We start from the raw sequence: 6,000 nt of genomic DNA, 5'->3' as shown, positions 1-6,000 counted from the left end.
AAACTGCATATATATATATATATATATATATATATATATTGTTTTTAAAAACCGCTCTGAAAAGTGACTGGTTAATTAAAGCACAAGGAGCATTTTTGCATTGCCACTTTCTTTTTATATATCATGACCCACTTAAGGTCTTCATAGAAAACCTACACTTTAAAAAAGAAATACTGGCTTCCATACAATTAATTTATTGTTGGAACAACAAGAAGGAGTTAGGGTCATTTATTAGTTTTTGCAAATTAAAATGGATTGAACATATAGGCCTACAACCAATTAAGCTGACTCCCCAAAAAACTCGAGATTGTGTTGGTTCTTTCAGCTTATTTGTTTGAACAAACACCAAAAGTAATTTTTGAATGCACTGTAAAGTATTTGAAATCATGCAGTGTGCGGGACAGTTGTGCTGCACCGCCACTGACAGCTCAGTGAAGGGGGCGTGGCGCGCGCCGCTCAATGGTCTCGTGCGGGAAAGCGTGGCGCGCGGCGCTTGCGCTCACCGAAGCAGCGTGTCCTGCGCGAGATTGCAGTTCTGCTTGTGCCAGCCGCTGGACGACAGTAAAGACGTACCAGCATCCGACAGATCTGCCTCTCTGGACCTAAATGCTACAAAGCATTCGGGTGTCCGGCTCTTCGTGGAATAATAGATGGAGAGGGAACGGCCACGCTGTCAGGTAAACGTCTTTCTGACATCTCTTTCATTGTGTACACTAATCTGTCCTGCAGGGTACAGTACATCCGAACAACACAAGTCTGCCCCATGCGGTGTGCAAATATTATTTAAAGAAAGAAATCATAATAATCCGCAAGATCTTTTAATGTGAGTTTAGAGTGATTTGTATTTTTGCATTAATATACTCTGCGTTTTTACAGTGAAGAGCTCATTAGGGTGCATCACTCTAGGTGCCAAGGCACAGGGTGGGTATATGTTGCATTGTCAGTGGTGTAAAAGAGGTCACTAAATATATTCAGCAAGACTACAGTTATATGTTTAACAGCTGGCCTCTTGATAGCCATATTAACACGCAATCTATTTTGTGATCGAGAGTAAATGTTAATATACTGTAACTGAAATGTAATGACATCATCGCTCTTTTCCTACCGTTCAGGTTTTCAAGTGCAGCTTATAGCGTCATCAGGAAATCCAGACTCTTTGGGAAGCATTACATATATAATGGATGATGAACGCAGGTTATTGCGGATGCATTTTAGAACTAATGCGCCTCTAGTCGACGTTTATTTGCCGTTTAAACAGCGGACTGAAGAGTGTGTTGTAGGCGCACAGAATTCCCGGCATTGTCCAGAGCGCGATGAAATCATCAATAATGTTACATAATCGCCGAATGCGGGACTGGGTTAAACGGGGGTCATTGCGAACCTGTCAATCATGGAAAGATGCAAAATGTCAGCTCGTAATGACGATCAGTCAATCAAGCAAGCAAACAAGCAGTTCATCGCTGCGTTTGTTCATCGCCTTTGTTACATCGACAGCGCGGTAGTCCGGCAGCACGCGCGTCTTTATTACATTATAGAGAGCAACGGTGGTTCTGCGTTTCCTTATTGCGTTAACAAGCTAACAATACAGTACAAAACAATAAGCTGGGCGACTAAACTAACCTACAATAAAAGCGTCGAAGCGAAAAGAGCGTTCACATTCTGATACTTTGTCTCAACAGACGAACAGGATGATCATTGTGACATGAACGCTGCGTTTTACTGTAATGCTAATAATTCAGCTTTTCAATCCATGGGCCCTGTTCGGTTATTTCTCAACGGAGTGTTCTGTATGAACGCCCCCTAAAACGCCATACGCGTCGCCGATATGAGTTGTAATTTGTCGCGTCGCTCGTGCTCGGATGATGTGACGCTGTAGCCCATAGCTTGTGTGATTTATGTTGATGTGGCCTAATTATAGTTCACCTTTTTTGTCATTTCCAGAGATATTCTGCCTGAATAAGCCAAAGGCGCATTATAAAATCATGAGAATATGAAAAAAGATAGACTGTTAAAAAATGAAATGTAAAACTGATATTTTCATAGAGAAACCTGGACGTCTGAGCTGTCAAAATAGAAATCATTTCAGCAAAAACACACAGCAGTTCTGATACTGTACAGGTTTTTACCTATTTTTATAATGTACTTTTAGCAGACTTTTCAGTTCTGTGTTTTACATGTTCTATACATCTGTAAAGGCTGTCTGCACTACAAAATGTTTCACATTCTTGTGTTTAAGGGTTGTTTATATATTCAGAGGCATACTTTAATAATAATGAAAAAGTATAATCTGATTTTAAATGACATGTTCTCAATCATTAAAATGTCAAATGGCTAATACGGCTGGAGCTGCAGAGAAAAATACATGCACTGATGACTCATGACAGCTGTGATTGGCTGTTGATAACACACACATACACATATACAAAACAGTCCCATACTATTCACTAGTTATCGGGTACCTATGATGAAAATCTACCTTTGGAAGCTGTTTCGACAGATCTGTGTGCAGGTATAGTGTGTCCAGTCATATTGGTGTGAAATACCACAATAAGTCTCTTTTTTTTAATTTCCTGTTAAGCTCGCTGTGATCATCAATAATTATTAAATGTGATTGAAGAATGAGTTTTACAAGTTTAGAACATTTTTAAAATGCATTAACCATCTTTACTTTATCAGCACAGCCGCATGTCAGTACAATTATAAAAGACGCTTCAACCCCTTAAATCTTAAATCTGGACTTAAATCAGGTTTATTTTGTACATTAGCATGGCAAATGTTTATACATCAGTGTATAATAAAGTGTATTCTGTCACATTTGCCGTGCCAAAACAGTGCAAAGTTAAACGCACATGCTGTGTGTGTGTGCTTGAACTTTGTAACAAGACAGTGTGCGATGGGTTGCATAAAGAATTTAATTAACTCCACAACAAATACATAAAATAATAATTGGGAAAGCTCTTACTCAGGGCTTGACATTAACTTTTTTGATCACTGGCCTCTGTGGCTAGTAGTTTTTGTATTATCTCCACATGCCTCCTCATTCATTTCACTTTTTGTTTGTTTGTCGTGTATGAGTTTACTCAAAGAGGATGAGCAAATGGGTCATGGTTTCACAGTGTTATATTGCAATTAGTTTTTATTTCACATGACTTTTCAGAGCTCAAAATGAAGGATTTACCAAGTTTATCTCTGACCACACCAAACAATGATTATTTCTTAGCCACAAATTTTAAATGTGTCAAAACAAGCAAAATATAGCGGTATAATCTACTTTTTATTTAACAAAATATTTCTTAAATAAACAAAGAAAACAATTGACTTTTAAAAATAGTTTTTGTCATGAATCTAAAACTATGCACAGTAGTCTGTCCTAGCTAAAGGTCTCTCGGACCACCAGTTAGCAACACATAAATGGGGAGTTAATCTCCCATTAAAGCAATATTGTAAAAAAAAAAAAAAAGATAATTAAACCATATTAACAAAATTGAAAGCAAATGAAAGTAGATCAAAAAATACTGTGTGATAATGAAAGGATGATCACATGCACACTGTTAACATTGGACCTAATAATCTGTTCAAAGTGAAAGCAACTGGTGCTGCTTACAAAAAGACAAATTTGGACCTCCTGAAAGCAGCAGGGCTGTGGGTGCATTAGCTTAACTTTTTGCCTAGTCTATTTAAAAGAGAACTGATCACAGTTGTGTTACCAGACAGACACGGTTGCTTCACGAAAGGAAACGGGAGCGCACATTCGTTCTAAACAGTCGCGCACATCACATCAGCTTTTAGCTGGAGTGATTATCCTCTCATTTGGTATTAACCTGCTTTCTTCTGCTCGTGCGAAAACAATTATTTTTATCAGTCGTGCTGCTTCTCGATTCTAAGATCACATTTGCACGCATATTGGGTTATCCTTATTGTTGAACCCTGCTTTTAAGAAAACTACAATTTAACAATTATTTTCAACCAGCCAAAGTGGCTAGTGGAATTGCCTGTCTAAGCCGCCAAAGTTAAAATCTACCCGCATTTGGCGGGTTGGCGGGTGTTAATGTAAAGCCCTGCTCTTACTGTAATATTTCCCACAAATATTACGGGAGATCTGCTTCCTTCATGTATGTCACTGTGCTGTTTATCTGACGCAGCCGAGATGGAGATTGAGGCACACTCTAACAGGCACGTGAGAACGGTGGGCGGGAAGAACTAACATTAAAGGCACAGGCAACAAAAAGAGCTACATTGTGTTTAGAGCAGAAAATCCAATATTCTGAAAGGTATAATAAATAATCTGATGGGTGTTTTGAGCTGAAACTGTTGACACATTCTGGAGACACAAATTACTTCTCTTAAATTTTGAAAAATATGTGCCCTTTGAATGTAAATATGACCAAATCATGTAAAAAAATACTAGATACCATATCAGAGTAATTTGGATATATTCCAAATTAATTTAATTATGTTGCACTATTTATTTAAGTTCACTTAAAGAGTTTTAGCTATATTCTATTTATAATAGTGTCATGTGACGCAGTGGGTAGCATGTTCAAGAAGGTTGCTGCTTCAAGCCTCGGCCTGGTCAGTTAGTGTTTCTGTATGGAGTTTGCATGTTCTCCCCGTATTCGTGTGGGTTTCTTCCGGGTGCTCCAGTTACCCCCACAAGTCCAAAGGCATGCGGTACAGGTAAATTAGGTAAGCTAAATTGTCCGTAGTATATGTGTGAATGAGTGTGTGTGGATGTTTCCCAGTGATGAGTTGCAGCTGGAAGGGCATAAAACATGCTGGATAGGTTGGCAGTTTATCCTTCTGTGGGGACCCTGGATTAATAAAGGGACTAAGCCAAAAAGATAATAAATGAAAGAATAATGTTGTCACATAAATTAGGATAGTTCACCCTAAAATATTTGAATTTTTCATTTACTCACTCTTAATGTAGTGTCAAACCTCTGCAAGTCAAACACAAAAGAAGATATTTTACTGAAACTGTTGATTTCAATTTTATCAAATTTCCAGCATTCTTCAAAATATCTTCCTAGTTTGTTTGGAACAAGTAAAGGAATTATCCCTTTAGTACATTTAACATCTTTTATCATTTACAAGCATTTTGACCAATTTAATTGGGTTTTCACTGTTTTATATAAACAGTATAGAAACTGGTACTGTACAGTATATCATGCTTCTGTCATTAATATGAAATAGGGCTGGGCCGATAAACAATATTATATCGAAGAGCGATAAAATTTATGTCAATAACAATGATAAGCCCTGGACTGAATTTTTGACAACCAAAAATGTATTATCCGAAAATATGTAATGGCATTTAATGTAACCTCTAATTTTTGTGGCTTCAGTCATTGTCGGGATGCACTTTTATATCTGGAGGCATCATCGTTGAAAATAAAAAATAATTATCGTGACTGCATTTTTGCTAATCTCCCAGCCCTAATATGAACTGATATGTCTATTTTTTTCAAGTGAGCATGATAGACATGATAAAGCCAAATCGATAATTTGTTTTAAATGCTTTACATCAGAGAGTTCGATGGTGTAACCTAAATCATCTGCTATATTTGTAGGTACTACATTTGATTTCGAACATACTTAAAGGTGCAGTAGGTGATCTGCCACAATGCAGCCTGCTAGCATAAATCTCTGAAACACCTTCCCTCCCCAGCCGTCCAAAGCCCCGTCTCCTAAAAACACGAGTGTGCGCACCTTAAAGATGACAGCAGAATCCTCTCTCATGTGTTGAGCTAAAGCTAAAGCTAAAGCTTGGCTGGGAGTGTGCAGGAAGTACACTCATTACTAAGCCATACTTGCATGCTATTTCTAACCGAGTATTCAGAGTAGTGGTAAACAATATAGGGAGCACATCACAGGTTGTCATTGTTCAAAAATGAACCAATGTGAATATAAAACCTGCTTCACCCCAGTAAAGCGGGCTAAGCGGATTAGCGCTATTTACTTATGGTTTATTATTAAACTAAATAAAAATCTACATTATCG

The 6,000-nt window shown here is 37.8% G+C and overlaps 1 protein-coding gene across 5 annotated transcripts in view; it reads left to right on the top strand.

The window, feature by feature from the left end:
* The first annotated feature begins 501 nt into the window (after positions 1-501).
* The window catches only part of hivep3a (HIVEP zinc finger 3a), a 91,145-nt gene continuing 85,646 nt past the window's right edge, over positions 502-6,000 (top strand). For all 5 annotated transcript variants that reach the window (XR_012394973.1, XR_012394974.1, XM_005159549.6 and 2 more), the window contains exon 1: positions 502-677. The gene's annotated coding sequence lies outside the window, so the exon portion shown is untranslated. The remainder of the gene's footprint in view (positions 678-6,000) is intronic.

Source organism: Danio rerio, chromosome 19 (genome assembly GCF_049306965.1).
Source record: "Danio rerio strain Tuebingen ecotype United States chromosome 19, GRCz12tu, whole genome shotgun sequence".
NCBI lineage: Eukaryota > Metazoa > Chordata > Actinopteri > Cypriniformes > Danionidae > Danio > Danio rerio.
The sequence above is the reverse complement of the archived record's forward strand: the minus strand, read 5'-3'. Positions and strand labels throughout refer to the sequence as shown.